A 15,746-nucleotide genomic window follows, 5' to 3' on the forward strand; every position below is an offset into this window, starting at 1 on the left:
TTTATCTAGCTATAAATCTACACTGTTGCCTTAATTTATGGTTACAAAATATACAATATATGTATTGTATAATCTATTAGAATTCTTTTTCCAGGCAGGGAAGTAAAAAAAATAATAAAAATAAAATGGTAGTTAAAAATGGCCATTGGTTTAAGCGAATAACAGAGAAGTCCTATGGATATCTAGTCAGACATGTCCCAATGAATTCAGTGAGTCTTACTCTCAGTTAATTGTGTATAGGGCTACAGCCTAAAGTACTTTAAAAGAAGGATTTTCCCTCTAATAAGGGTGAAATCCTATGGTCACTTACCTAGGACTAAGGTTGTAAACCTACACAGCATTACCTGGGAATCTGACCTTTGAGGAGTTTGCAAGGAAACCATTTTTTAACTTACCAAATGTGTGGTCTTTTTCCTATGTAGGGGGAAGAGGGAAACTTGGAAGGTAACTTTTTAAGGGACATTGCTTTATAACTGAGAAAAGAATTGTCCAGTATGAACATCTTCTATTGGTTCATTACTTCCTAGGAGGATTGGAACTTTCTCAGGAAAACTAAATTCTGGCTAGGGTGTTGGTAATTAATGGCTTTTAACCAGCTTTTACTGTTTTCTACCAAAAAAAGAGGATAATCAAAATTGTTCTAACAGACTAATGAAAATAAATGACCAAACCTTATTATGAAATTTGGCAATGGTTTGTAATTATATGTTTGATTTAGAATACCAAGAGCCTCAACTGAACCTGTACCTCAAAGAAACTGTAAATGAACTTTTGATAAAGAAAATGGCTGGTTTGGCAATGCAGTTTAGCATTAAACAAGGAATGGGGAGGATTATGGTTAATGGCCATATTAAGCAATGAACAGCATTCAGACAATCCCTTTTCACTTGGAATGCTATTCCAGCCACTAACAGCACTTCAGTTGCTAAATGCATGTCTTGGCCTTGACCACTTCAAATCCACATGATGGAATGTTATCATTATGAAAAAAGAAAGAATTGCAATACACAAGATGGCTAGGCTAGAATCCTTCTTCCCGATATCCAGTTTCCGCTGTCCGTGATTTACTTTTGTTTTTTAATTCAGAGACAGTGTTCATTCATGTGAACCCACACTGGCAGTCTGAACTGGTACAGTTCAGACACAGATTTATGACCTCATATGCTATTTGTGAGAACAAGGCCTCAGTGAGGATAATGAATCAAATCAAAAGTTTTTTTCTCAGGGCTCCAATTGGAGGTCACGAGCTCCCAGATCATGCACATACTGAGAAAGTTCATGTGCTTGGCAAAGTGTCCACGGGCTATGTGCCACTTTGTAGTGGATTGTTGGCGCTCAACTATATAATACACACAAAACTGACATATGTCAGATAACTAAGATATATGTATGTAAAATCTCTGGCTTTCCATTAATCCCCCCCCCCCCGTTGGATGAAAAGGTCTCTTGCCTTAGGTGTTAATTTTTTATTGCTTTTAAACCCATTTCCATTTGTTTTGTACTGTTTTTTTAAAAAAACATTTTAGCTGGTTTTAGGATATGACTGGATATCGCCTTTAAACATATGTGTAAAAGGAGATTCATAATTAATAATACAAGAAGACAGAGAATTTTGTTGCACACATGTTAAAGGGGAGTTCTGCCGATCAAATCTGACGTGATATGCACTTTGTGCTTGTTTATAGACCAAAAAGTACTCTCTCTCTCTATATATATATATATAAACAAGGAGTACAAGAATGGAAGATGCAGAAGTTAAATACACAGATGTATAAAGAAGAAAAAGGAAGTTGGAAAGCAAACTGTGAAGATTTTTTTTTTACTGAAAATAACAGACACTGGGAACACTGGTGTCTTGTTGGGGCAACTAAAATCAAACTTTGAAGACAGCAGACAGGAATATATGAAACTGCTTTATGCTGATCCAGATGTTTACTGAGCTAGATGCAGCATTGCCTACACTGGTGGGAAGCAGGACTCTGGGGTTTCGGGTGGAGGCTTACCTGGAGATGCTGAGACCTTTTGCACACAATGTATGTGGCTTCATCACTGAGACATGTACCTTTCCTGGGCAGATGTAGATAAACTGCTTTGATTTTGATTTTTTACATTCAAGTGGTATATATTTTTAATGAAATAAATAGAAATAGAAAGCTGTGGTATTACTTGGAAAAGTTCCAACCAATTCCATACTGTAAACCAGGCATGGCAAAACCTGGCCCTCTAGCTGTTTTGGGACTACAACTCCCATCATCCCTAGCTAATAGGACCAGTGGTCAGGGACAAGGGGAATTGTCGTCCCAAAACAGCTGGAGGACCAAGTTTGGCCCTGCCTGCTGTAAACTGTCTTCAAACCACTATTGCATCAAATGCAAAGTATTTTGGGTGCCAAAGAGAATCAAAATGTGCAAAAATGTGTTCATTGTTTTAATATCTCCATGCGTAGGCAGAAACCAGATGATGGCACTTACAAAGCCAAAGATGCTCATGAGGGAAAACACATATGGAATACTTAACAACTACACTACAATCTTTCTGTCACCAGGTTACGCAATTTTCATTTCGCCAGGGATTGTGTGGCTGTCCTCCGTCCTGCTTCAACAGTTTTGTATTATTTTTGTTTAAAGGATATTATGCTGATTTTTTATATCATATTTTTATGATTGGACACTGCACTGGGCATCACAAGAAGAAGGGTGGTCTAAAGTTCTTTTAGGTAAATAAAAATAAAGATCCACTGAAAGCTATGCAAAACTAATATTAAGAAGACCACTGCTGAGCAAGGTTGCAAAGTAACAGTAACATAGCTTTCATTGTGACACATCATCCAGCTGGGTGACTTGCCCCAAGTCTGGTGAGAGCAAGTCTTTGAGGGGAGTTTGAAGACAGAGGAAGCAGAGGGAGGGAGACAGAGAGTCAGGGAGTTATTGCATTAAAGAGTTACTGCATAACAGAGTTATATCATTACAGTGGTGCCTCGCAAGACGAAAAGAATCCGTTCCGTGAGTCTCTTCGTCTAGCGGTTTTTTCGTCTTGCGAAACAAGCCCATTAGCGGATTAGCACTATTAGCGGTTTAGCGGCTATTAGCGGCTATTAAAGGCTTAAGGGATTAGCGGATTAGCTGCTAAAAGGCTATTAGCAGCTTAGTGCCTTAGAAAAAGGGGGTGGGGAGCGAAAAAAACCCCCCAGGAATCGCAAGACATTCTCGTCTTGCAAAGCAAGCCCATAGCAAATTCGTCCTGCGAAGCATCTCCAAAACGGAAAACCCTTTCGTCTAGCGGGTTTTCCGTCTTGCGAGGCATTCGTCTTGCGGGGCACCACTGTAGTTAGAATGTCATTTTATTAGCTAGAGACTTATAGTGTTAGAGAGCTGTACTGATTAATAAGAGAGGGAAGGAAAGTGTACAGAAAATCATTGTACCTTTTAAAAAGTAAGTAGAATTTCTTAGTGGTTTCTGAATTTTCTATCATTATCTAGGAAGGTTCAGAATCACAGGGGACCATCCCTCCCCAGGCTGGGTTATTTTCAAAACATTGTTGTCAGGCCAGTTTAAATGCTTCAGGTGATATGGCTTGCCTTTCATTTCAGGGGCACATTCAGAATGAGGACATATCCAAGTTCTGGAGGATGTTTTGACAAGATGTTATCAGTTCCTCCAGCTCCTTTGCTGCACTCTCTGCAAGTTGCTCATGACAATAAATTCATGTCATGCCTGGAGGTGTCAGCTGCCTTGAGTTCAGTGCAGTGATACAGAGCATGGAGACATTACAGTCACAGTTTCTCAACTTTTCACTCCGTTGGGTTGCAAAAGCTTTGGGAACTCTTAACAAAGAGGCATGCCAATGATGAGTCATCTAAAGCATGGAGGATGTGTTTCTTAAGCAAAAACGAGCTTTGCAGAGATGAAGGAGGAGGCAACCAATGTCAGGCATTGCTGCCAAAAGTGTAAAGTCCATCCCCTGGCCTGGAAGAATGGGCCTCAAATTCATTTCATTTTTGAGCAGCCCAGTGCTCTGGAGATGGATAGGGCTGGCTCTGAATTTTCAGGTGAGGAATTCTCATCTGCGCTGATGGTGAAATGCTGTGAGGCCAGTGAGAATCTGGCTAACTGGATAAGAAGGAGGCGTATCTCTGATTCAATAAGACTTCAGGGGAGGGCAATGGCATCCTGTTTGAAGAAATGAGATAGTAATGTCTCTTCACTTCTGTCCCTCCCTGCTGTTTCAGGAGCAAGGTCATTTGATTCATCCATTCATTTGCCACTGGAGGTCATGGGTGTAGTTGAGGTGTGTGTGTGTGCGCACACCAGGTGGTCAGCAGCCCCCCTTAAATCAAGTAAATAAATAAAAAATACTTAACTAAAAGTAGAAATAATCAGAATGTTTGAAATTGAAATGCTCACTGATGTCACTTGGATGATGTTGTGGACATTCTAGTTTCGCAACTGGCAACCCAACTGAGCGATAGACATGTCTTCCATGAACTGACCAATCGTTTCACAGGTAGCTCAGTTCTAGATGCTTCTAATAGCTTCTGGCGTTTTCTACTTGAGAGCGTGCACCTGCAGGGACTATCTAGGAATGACTGAAAGTTTCCCACAGGCTATTTATACTGCAGAAAGCCCTCAGGCTTCAGTCAATGATATAGGTCAGCTTATTCAGTTTATTTGCAAAATTCAGTCGTACCTTGGAAGTCAAACGGAATGCATTCTGGAAGTCCGTTTGACTTTCAAAACATTCAGAAACCAAAGCACGGCTTCAGATTGGCTGCAGGAAGTTCCTGCAGACAATTGGAAGCTGCTAAAGCCGCACCGGACATCCGGTTTCCAAAAACTGTTTGAAAACTGGAACATTCGCTTACGGGTTTTGATCATTTGGGAGCCGATTAGTTCAGGAGCCAAGGTGTTTGAGATCCAAGGTATGACTGTATACTTGTTAACCACATGAAAGGTACTCCCTGATGTTAATTTTTTTAAAAAATATATTCTAGTTTCCAAATGACTGACGATTTTGACAGGTTTTTCTGAGCATTTGGGGTCAAAAGAAAGTAATTCAAAACATTTCATTCTGAATCTGCTAGACAGAGCCAGATAGAGGATGGTGACAGGGGGGTGTCCCCCCCCCCACAACATTTCACTAATATCTTCATTTTTATGTACACTTTCCCATAATATATGCATTTTTGTAAACATTGTTTGGATGGAGAACTGCACCAAAAATTCAGATAAGTGTGATTTTCAAAGGTTAGCTGTGTTTCAGTTCACATAAGAGTTTCTGAAAGTGTGAAATTGACAGCTCAGGCTTTAAATGCACACTGAACTGAATTTCCCCCCCATTCCCTACGTATGACTAATATCATGCACACACTTGTCACAACATAAACCTTGTCTAAAGAAGAGAATGAAGATGAGATTGTTTATTACACTACCTTAATACACATAAATGGAAATGAAATTGTTGTTTTCCTTGTTGTCTTAGTCATTTACCATGAGCTCTAACAACTTTTATTTTGTATTTTTTCCCTAAAGAGGTTTTAGAAGCCCCTTTGGCTTCTAAAGCACTGGAACCAGATATCTCAAAGTGCCCAAAGATTAGAGAGTGCCACTGTCTGTTTTGGGTGTAAAGGGCATATATAAAAACAGTGAAGGCATGCTTGGTGCACTAAAATTCCAGGTTGGCTCAAAATACAACATTTGGTACCTGGACTAAAGCACAAACCTCTGTCAAGCCTCCTGACTCCTCCCAGAATGGCCAGAAAGTGGAGAAACAGGACCAATTGCTATTTTTCTTGATGAGGTATTGGAGTAGCTGACTCCACTTCTGAAACATTAATTCTGCAGTCATGTACAAACTGAAATTGCCACTGAACTCAGTGGGGCTTACTTCTGAGTAGACATGAAAAGATTGCCCTATAAGTCTAACTGGTTGTACGCTAACAGCCAACTCCTTGTGTGTGTGTGTTTCTAATGTAAGTAATTTAGCATAGTGTATGCAAAAGATAGGGGACGCGGGTGGCGCTGTGGGTAAAACCTCAGCGCCTAGGGCTTGCCGATCGTATGGTCAGAGGTTCGAATCCCCGCGGCGGGGTGCGCTCCCATCGTTCGGTCCCAGCTCCTGCCCACCTAGCAGTTCGAAAGCACCCCTAAGTGCAAGTAGATAAATAGGTACCGCTTTATAGCGGGAAGGTAAATGGCGTTTCCGTGTGCTGTGCTGGTGCAGGCTCGCCAGAGCAGCTTCGTCATGCTGGCCACGTGACCCGGAAGTGTCTCCGGACAGCGCTGGCCCCCGGCCTCTTAAGCGAGATGGGCGCGCAACCCTAGAGTCGGTCACGACTGGCCCGTACGGGCAGGGGTACCTTTACCTTTACTTTTTATGCAAAAGATATGACCACCCCACAGCAAAGTTTGTTTCATGGTTGTGACTCCTGCTTCCTGCCCTGCAGGTCTTTTCCCAACTGGCCTGGGAGGGCAGAGTCCTGATTGACTCCAGCTACAAAAGCTATGGCTGCTGAACAGACTCTTTAGGGGGTATTGTTGTGGGGAGAGAAGGGTTGTTGCTGTTATTGCTATTCCTTTCTGTGTCTTAAGTATGGCAATGCCAATCTTCGTTGGACTGGTCATGTTGTTCGGATGCCTGATTATCATCTGCCAAAGCAACTACTCTATTCCGAACTTAAAAATGGAAAGTGTAATGCTGGTGGTCAACAAAAGAGGTTTAAAGACTGTCTCAAGGCAAATAAAAAAAAATGTAGTATAAACACTGACAACTGGGAAACACTGGCCTGCGAGAGCTCTAGTTGGAGAACAGCCTTTACCAAAGGTGTCATGGGCTTTGAAGACACTCAAACTCAGGACGCAAGGAAGAAACATGCTAAGAAAAAGGCACGCTTGGCAAATCCACACTGTGATCAACTCCCCCTCAGAAATCAATGTCCCCACTGTGGAAGGACGTGTGGATCCAGAATTGGCCTCCACAGTCACTTAAGGACTCATTTTTAAACCGTGTTTATGGAAGACAATCTTACTCGGCTACGAGTGATCACCAAAGAAGAAACCAATCTATGCTTGATTGCCATAGTTGATGTGGCCTCCTCCATGCATGAGGCTTGGGGTAATTTTCCTCATCCCCCAAAAGATTATGCTCCAGACTATTTGCCCACACTTAACACTGGCTCCCAAGTCCACACTTCAGAACAGTTTCATCAGAACAGAATGAATTACTACATTTCCAATTTCTTTAGACATTGTATTCTGTTTAGTAACTCAAACAATCAATCTCAAGTATGGAGGAATTTTTCTTTTTCTAACCGTACTCATTCTAGCAGCCTCCCCCTTCAAAAAAATGGTTGCATCCGGGGGAATTCTCTCCTGTCTCTCACATAGACTGCAAACAAATAAGTGGAAACGTGTGATCTCATCTTAAGCTTGCCACCACTTGAATGAAACCCTTTGACCTTGAAAAAAATAAAATCTGTTGTGACTTGTGAATTTCACACAGAAAATGATTGTGTTTGTAAAGCAATCTGGACAGAAGCTAATTGCCCAAATGAGGCCTATGGTTTTAGATTATTTTTTTTTTTAATGTCTCTGGAGAAAGGCAAAACTCAAATTCAAATCATTTTCATTACCACATGATGAAAGCATAATGAATTTTGAAAAGTAATAAAAGATCAGTTCAATGCAAGTCCTGAAAGCTGGATGTGAAGTTTTGTTCAAAAACATGGTGATGATGTGCTAAAGACCACAAAGACAAATCCCAGTTTGCAAAACAGATTTTGTGACAGTCAGAAAACCAGCTTTTTAAAAAACAAAAAACAAAACCTGTACTATGGAGTTTCCAGCTGCATGGTCAATTTTGAGTCATCTATTTAAAGAACGTAAACCTCAACCAATAGTTGATTAGGAAATGTGTGATGGCTTTTTATAAGTAATTTGCTCTTCAATCCAGATTTGGATTGCAATGAAGGTAAAGGGTTAGGATGGAAGTCAACACTGTGCTAATATGTTCATTCTGTCAGCACAAGTCTTTCTGCTTGCTAGATGGAATGATCTCCTTTCCTCCATGCACTGTTCTGAGGGTTCCCCTCACCTATCCAAGCTGATTTCAGGGCATAGGGGAGGGAAAAAGCCCCAGTGAACTAGCAGGACTCATTGCATGGATGCCAGTTAGCACAACTATTTAGTTCGATCCAGTCCTTAAAGACCCAGTACCTCGCCACACACAAGGATTCCAATCCAGATCAGGTAAGATAATAAAATAGACCATTCCTAGTAGAGCGTTTCAAGCTGCCTGATATCATCAGCTGAGGTGACTTTTCTGACTTCCCCTGTTGTTCATATCATGGTTTGGGGAAACCAATTAAAAATCACAGGCTAGCAAATGACATGGCTATAAATCAAGGTTGAGGAATCTGTGGCCCTCTGCTAGACTAGACAATGACTCCCATCATTCCTGACCACTGGCCATTCTGACTGGGGCTGAAAGAAGTTGAGTCCACAAACATCTGAAAGTTCTGCATTCCTGGTATAAATGTACTGTATATCTTCAAACATGGCTTTCCCCCCCAGAATAGCACATTTGTTATCATAAAAGCTCAGTAGCAAAGTGCTTTTGCAGATTGTGCCACACAAGTATCTTCAAGGAATACTTCCAGCTTGACTAAATTCCCACTAGCTTTCCAGTGACATATGTTTTTCTAATGATATTTCCTGCTGCAAGCTATGCATGTTTGTTTTCATGTGAAACTCATCAATAATTCTCTTATTCCAAATGTGATTGGAATTAACTGTTGAACAAGGCGGTCTTCTTAGATCTGCCCTGGGAGATTTTAAGCATGAGTGGTTGCATCAATGGCAGATACAAGTTCACCACGAATCAGTGCTGTTATTGCAAGATTAAGTTGTCTTCTTTGGTCTGTACAAATCTCACTAATATGCAACTTCATTAAAAAAAAAAATCTCCCATTTTACTTTTAACAGGAAGGAGTGAACTTTACAACTCAGAGTCAAACTAGGAGGCTATTTTTAGTACAAAATTCTTCACTACTCTATAATGAATTAAGAGATGAAAGATGCAGATCAAACCAATAGTGCTTTGAGAGGCTTCTGAATGAGATTAACCAATACAGCTAGAAGTCAACCAATATAAAGGTAAGTTAAATGACCCTTGGATGGCTAACTCCAGTCTAAGGCAACTATGGGGTGTGGCACTCATCTCGTTTCAAGCCGAGGGAGCCAGCATTTGTCCACAGACAGCTTTCCGGGTCAGGTGGCCAGCATGACTAAACCGCTACTGGCGCACAGAGGACCATGATGAGTGCCAGAGCACCGTTTACCTTCCTACCACAGCAGTACCTATTTATCTACTTGCACTGGGGTGCTTTCAAACTGCTAGGCTGGCAGAAACTGGGACAGAGCAACGGAGCTCACCCATTTGCGTGGACTCAAACTGCCAACCTTCCAATCATCAAGCCCAAGAGGCTCAGTGGTTTAGACCACAGCACCACCAGTGTCCCTAATATATGAGTGGAAAATGGATGTTGGATTCTGTACATGTTAACTGAACACTCACGGTTATTGCAACGCCTGTCAGGGCTGATTAGCTATTAGCAATAGTTAAATCACTTATTTCTGAAGTTTAAATAAGTGTCTTGTTTCAAATTCCCAAATCTCAGCAGAACTACCCAGCATTATCAAGTACTCACATAGATATTTGATGGATCTGTTCCAGGAAGCTGTGCATTTGCAAGTCCGTATATTTTTAAAAGTGCATTTACATTTTTTCAAAAAATAAATAAATTGCTTAGTGTCACGGAACACAGTGAAACCAGTGATCTATATCCTTGGTGAAGCAGCAGCAAATTGCTACAAATAATAGCCATGATTTTACACACTATTATCAAGCAAAAATACTGTTTTTAAATAATTTTAATTTTTAAAAGTGAGGACCGCTAGCTAGCATTTTATTAAAAAGGAATGAACTGAAATTCTGGAGACAAATTTCTGTTGTGACGCTGGCTTTTTCTTAAGGTAAGCCACTGTGTTAAATCTGCCCTATGCTTTCAAGCAATCAAAAAGTGATGACCACTGTGGTCATCACCCAAAGTCTAAAATACATCCGTGAGAATGAGCAGAGCTACTCTGCCCTCTTTCTCCCAACATGCATCAATCACCAGAGTGAGCCAAGTCAGTTTCTGTGCCAAAATCAGGCCTGGAACCAGGCTGAAACGGATCTAAATAACCAGTCATTTGAGAGTGTCTTGAAGCAACTCTTTCAACTTGCCCAAAAGGGAATATCTGTGATCAATTGTTTTAATCCTCAGGATCCCATGAGGGTTAAAAATAATAATACTAATAAAGATTTTCTTGGTTTACAAAAGTACATGCCTTGTCTCTTTCTTCAATGAGGGTCTTTAAAGTGCAGACTCACAATTGCCTCTTTCAAGGCAGTCAGGGCCATCTCCTCTTGCAAGCCATTCCCTTCTGCTGAACATTATTAGCCACGAAGGCCAAACCAGAATGTGGACAAGCCACACTCCTGCAAGCAACTTGTCCATGCTGGCAGCCTTATCCTGCAGTAGCCTTAAACCCTGGGTTTCCTACAGTTCAGCAATTCAGGCAAGAGATGTGCAGGCAACAGCAGCATGATGTGTGGAACTGCAGAGGCAGCCTCTGAGCACCTCAGTCAATGCCACTTACTTGGAAGGTGTGTGGTGTGTAGCAGGGTAGCAGCAAAGCTGGGGCTGTGTGGTTGCACTAGCATAGCTAATCTGTAGCCCCTGCTGGTGCACCTCTACAGCCCAGACCTCATCACCACTCTGCCCCCACAACATCCAGATAAGAAGCAGCAACACTGGTGACATGAGAGCAGCTCCACAGCAGCGCCTCGCTATGCCACCTTACTTAAGGGTAAAGGTAAAGGGACCCCTGACCACTAGGTCCAGTTGCGGACGACTCTTGGGTTGCAGAGCTCATCTCGCTTTACTGGCTGAGGGAGCCGGCGTACAGCTTCCAGGTCATGTGGCCAGCATGACTAAGCCGCTTCTGGCGAACCAGAGCAGCACACGGAAACGCCGTTTACCTTGCCACCAGAGTGATACCTATTTATCTACTTGTACTTAGACGTCCTTTCGAACTGCTAGGTTGGCAGGAGCAGGGACCAAGCAATGGGAGCTCACCCCATTGCGGGGATTCGAACCGCCAATCTTCTGATCAGCAAGTCCTAAGCTCTGTGGTTTAACCCACAGCACCACCCACATCCCACACTGTTGCAGAATAGAATGTCTCTATTTTGAGGATTGCGGGGATTCGAACCGCCGACCTTCCGATCAGCAAGCCCTAGGCTCTGTGGTTTAACCCACAGCGCCACTTTACTTAAGATTCCTTAAATGAACTGCAGAACTGCTGCAAGTCCTGGATAAGGTTTGCCACTTTGCTTAAGAGTTGAGGAACTCACGAAAAGCATTAGCAGAGAGAAAGTGTGATTGTATCACAATATCTGATGCCCACTTATTGCCACACCATATGGGAGTAGGGGTCTGGAGTTCATCTAAGTGGGGTCCATGGAACGGCTCTTAAACATCTTGCAAACATTTAGGCAATGAAAAGTCCAGTCTGATTGAGAAGAGAACAGCTTTATTTTTCTATATTTTTTTAAAGTAAAGCTAGAATTTTACCCTTTTCACCTTCAATCCCCTTCACATTTATCATCTATCACAGCAAAAATAGGGACCCGCAGCCTGAAGGGGACTTCTCTGTGCAGCTGTAATAGGTGGAAGTAAATAATACATAATAAGCAGCCGTTCTCATACAGAGGCATATAAGCTATGCTACCATTTCTCTTTATTTATAACTTCAGCAAGCCAGATATCCCTGTATGGTTTCTGGTTATGACCTTTTCGTGGTGACAGCTCTAAAAGACATTTTGAATAATTACCCATGAGGAAAGATCTTTTTATATGATTTTATAGGCATCCTACAGTGAGGTGATCTTTCACAGAATCTTCATTCCCATTCTAAAAAAACCCAAAAAGCAATTAATGATTCTCTTTAAGTTTGGGCTGAAAAATAATGTACAATTTTAAATTCATGCCAACCATTTCCTTTTGGGGTGCTGGGCTCCTATTCCAACTCTCAAATTATCTCAGCATTGAGAGTGATGAGAGCCCTTGAAGGATGGTAAGTGCAACAGGATAACTTTTCAAAAGATGCAGGAAAGGTCAGATTAAATAAGCCACAATCAAAGCAGCTAAAAAAAAGAAGCCCTTATTAAATTGTGTGACTTGTGGTAACAGCTCTACACTGTTATCCTATGAATGCCAAAGACTAAACATGAATGTGATACATTCATGTGGGTAGCTGACGTACCAGATCATCATGTGACTCAGCCAGGTTATGTTAAGGGGAATGTGAGTTGATCAGTTAATGTGCGTAAAAGCAGCCATTGTGTACACTTTAACAGGCCTCATGAAAAAGGTGCCACATATTTCTTCCATGGAGCTGTACACATTTCCTGGACAGTATACATAATTCCCAGCAGGCCTTGGGGAATGTGTTAAATATATAACAGCATAAAATGCAATGTTTGTATGCACTGTGTTTGAATACATTTTGCAAAGAGAAGTTTGCATTAGGCACAGGAGTTTTCATTATGGCAAAAGCAGCAGCAAAGGTTGGATGCTTCCGTTTCTATCTTTCGGCTAATTCATGACTCATCCTGGCATCAGCAATGGACCCGCTGCAACAGCAGTAGTGGCTAAGTTCCATGATGGTGAACAAGAAAGTTGGGACCAGAAAGAGAGGAAAAAGTTTATTGAACTGAATTAAGGACTTAAAGAAGACTGGACCTCGTTGCTTGTTTGTTTAAGAGCAATGTATTACTTTGTATTTTGCAATGTTTTAAATTTAAACTGTTCTGCAGTAAAGCTTTCAAACACATTCTTGTGGTGGAGAGCAAATTCTTTTCTGCTCTATGCAAGGTTCCATTGCAGCAACTCCTCCAGAATGTATTAAATTTTGTACACTCTCTCACTGTTATGCATAATCTCCAACAGGCTTTGTGGAATACAGATATGTAGACTGCATTTTGTACAATCTGTGGGCAGTATGCACATTCTCTGATCAGTATGCATAGCCTCCAATTTAAAAAAAAAAAATTATTGTTCAGACGTGCAAACTGCATGCCTTGGGCTACATCCTGGCACACTGCATAATCTTACACAGCCCACAAAATACCTTCCACTCCCAATTTATCAAACAAACAGCAGGAAGGGAGGGGGCTCCAGATAAATATTATTTATTATTTATTCAATCTATATCTCACCCTTCCTCCAAAGGAGCCCTTTTATTCTGCAGCCCTTTTAACTACTCTCAGTTGTTCCTCAGTCAGGTGACCATAATCTAGGAACAAATTTGTAAACAAATAAGGCTGCAATTCTATATGCAGTTACCTGCAATAATTTCCATTGAATTCAATGGGGATTGTTTTTTGAGTAGTAGTAAAGGATTGCAGTGTAAATCATCATCTCAGCTGCACCTCAACCAAAGTCTGTTACTTTCCTTCCTTCCTTCCTTTCTTTCTTTCTTTCTTTCTTTCTTTCTTTCTTTCTTTCAACCCAGATTCTGCTGCACACCTTCTGATTGGTTGCTACTTGCCTATCTTGTGCCCAACGAACTCTTTACTTGCACTTATCCTCTTTGCCTTTTTGTTAGACCTTTCCTGTCTCTTATGAAGAAAAGGCCTCTTTACTTCCTTTGCCAGTTATCCCTTCTTGAACAGAACGTACACACACACACCCAGACAGAACTTGGAAACGTGTTTCAAAAAAAAACATTTCTGTTCAATATTTCAGGAAAAACTGCCCTGTGTTAAGGGTGATGCCACATATTCCAACTGGCTGTTTGAAAAGTTTGTTTGTGTGTAAACCCAACAAAATATCCTCTCCACCCCCCAAAATAGCAATAGCATGCATGTTTAGCTCTAGTTATGCTTTTGTGAGAAGCCACTGAGGTGATGGACTACTCATAATTCATTTCATGAATTTGGCATTATTGCCTTTTTGGATTAAGGTCAAGCCTAGGTGGATGTAAACCCTTTTAATCCACAAGAGAAATCCCAGATCAATATGCCTTCTTCATTTCCCTGCACTTTCGGAATGACAGACAGAACAGAGAATAGGACAGAGGAAAAGCAATTTATCCATAATACCCATTACTGACAAAGACACCTATAATCATGAAAAGGAATCTGCATGAGGCAGGTTGTATTCAATTATTATTATTTTTATTAAAAAAATACTTTGATCACTGAATCCCTAGTATAGTGATTCTAACACCAACACAGACATTTCCAGAAGAATGTTACCCCGGAACATTAGAGAAGTGACTCTGTGAAATTCAAATAAAATACTAGTCTTTGAAAACTTAAAGAGGTTCAAACCCTAGTCACACAACCTTTACCATAACTGATCAGATGTATTAATGACTTCAGCAATTTATCGGAGCATACTAAAGAAGATCATGAATGAAAGCTGATGGTGGTGCTGTGCAGTGGTTAGTAATGTAAGCTCAGATGTCACCAGTTCAAATTTCACATTCCAGCCCCCTCTCTCAGTTACTGTTCTCCTCCTTACTCGAAATATTATGGCTTTTGTACAAAGCAGCACAAACATTAGTGCTGTCTAACACTATTAATGCAATGCTACGATTGCGTGTGTTAAATGCTATAGAGACAAAGTCACCATGTAGTAATTGTAATAGGATATTTATATTTTGTTTAAAAAATTGCTCCAAGAACCCATGGTGGGTAGCAATCAATAAAAGACCACAATATGCAACAGCAACAATGAATCCACACGGTCACAAAAGAACAAGAATTACACAATAAATATCTAAACCAATCAGCCGAATGAAACTGGTGGAGAGCAAGCACCAAGCGCTGACCCGAAGCAACTCATAACAATTCAGCACATATGCTTTACAAAAAGCCAGGTTTTAGCTTATCACTGGAAGCTATATAAAATCGGGGCCTGATGGGAGGGCATTCCACAATGTTGGTGCCACAACTGAAAAGGCCATGCTCCTAGTGAGTCCCTGTCCATCAGGCAGAGGCATACAGAGCACGTTCTCAGATGGTAACCAGAGTGCATTGGGCAGCACACAAGGGAGAGGGCAGTTTCTCGGGCCCCAAGCTTGTCTTGAACCTGCATGGTGAAAAAACAGCACCTTAATGGGATGCGGGTGCTGCTGTGGGTTAAACCACAGAGCCTAGGACTTGCCGATCAGAAGGTTGGCGGTTTGAATCTCCGGCGACGGGGTGAGCTCCCATTGCTTGGTCCCTGCTCCTGCCAACATAACAGTTTCAAAGCATGTCAAAGTGCAAGTAGATAAATAGGTACCGCTCCGGCGGGAAGGTAAACGGCGTTTCCGTGCACTGCTCTGGTTCGCCAGAAGCGGCTTAGTCATGCTGGCCACATGACCCAGAAGCTGTACGCCGGCTCCCTTGGCCAATAAAGCAAGATGAGCGCTGCAACCCCAGAGTCAGTCACGACTGGACCTAATGGTCAGGGGTCCCTTTACCTTTACCTATGAACAATGCACATCCACAAGCAGCACTGACCTGCTCTCAAATTATTGGATTATCCTGGCTGAAAGGATTAAGTAAATGGCAGCTATATTGTCTATATACAAATAAAATGTATGCCTCTACCTAAATGCAAAGCATCAGCTTTGTGTATGCATCATTTTGG

General features: G+C 41.5%; 1 protein-coding gene and 1 long non-coding RNA gene across 4 annotated transcripts in view; one reads left to right on the plus strand and one right to left on the minus strand.

The window, feature by feature from the left end:
* Positions 1–15,746, minus strand: part of CDH20 (cadherin 20) — a 155,108-nt gene that overhangs the window by 77,112 nt on the left and 62,250 nt on the right. The gene's annotated exons all lie outside the window — the stretch shown is intronic.
* Positions 2,882–3,717, plus strand: LOC310681809. The gene is made up of 3 exons (XR_014513640.1): positions 2,882–2,972; positions 3,332–3,432; positions 3,591–3,717. It is a non-coding gene; the product is annotated as an uncharacterized lncRNA (long non-coding RNA).

This window comes from Podarcis tiliguerta, assembly GCF_965153285.1.
Source record: "Podarcis tiliguerta genome assembly, chromosome: 7".
NCBI lineage: Eukaryota > Metazoa > Chordata > Lepidosauria > Squamata > Lacertidae > Podarcis > Podarcis tiliguerta.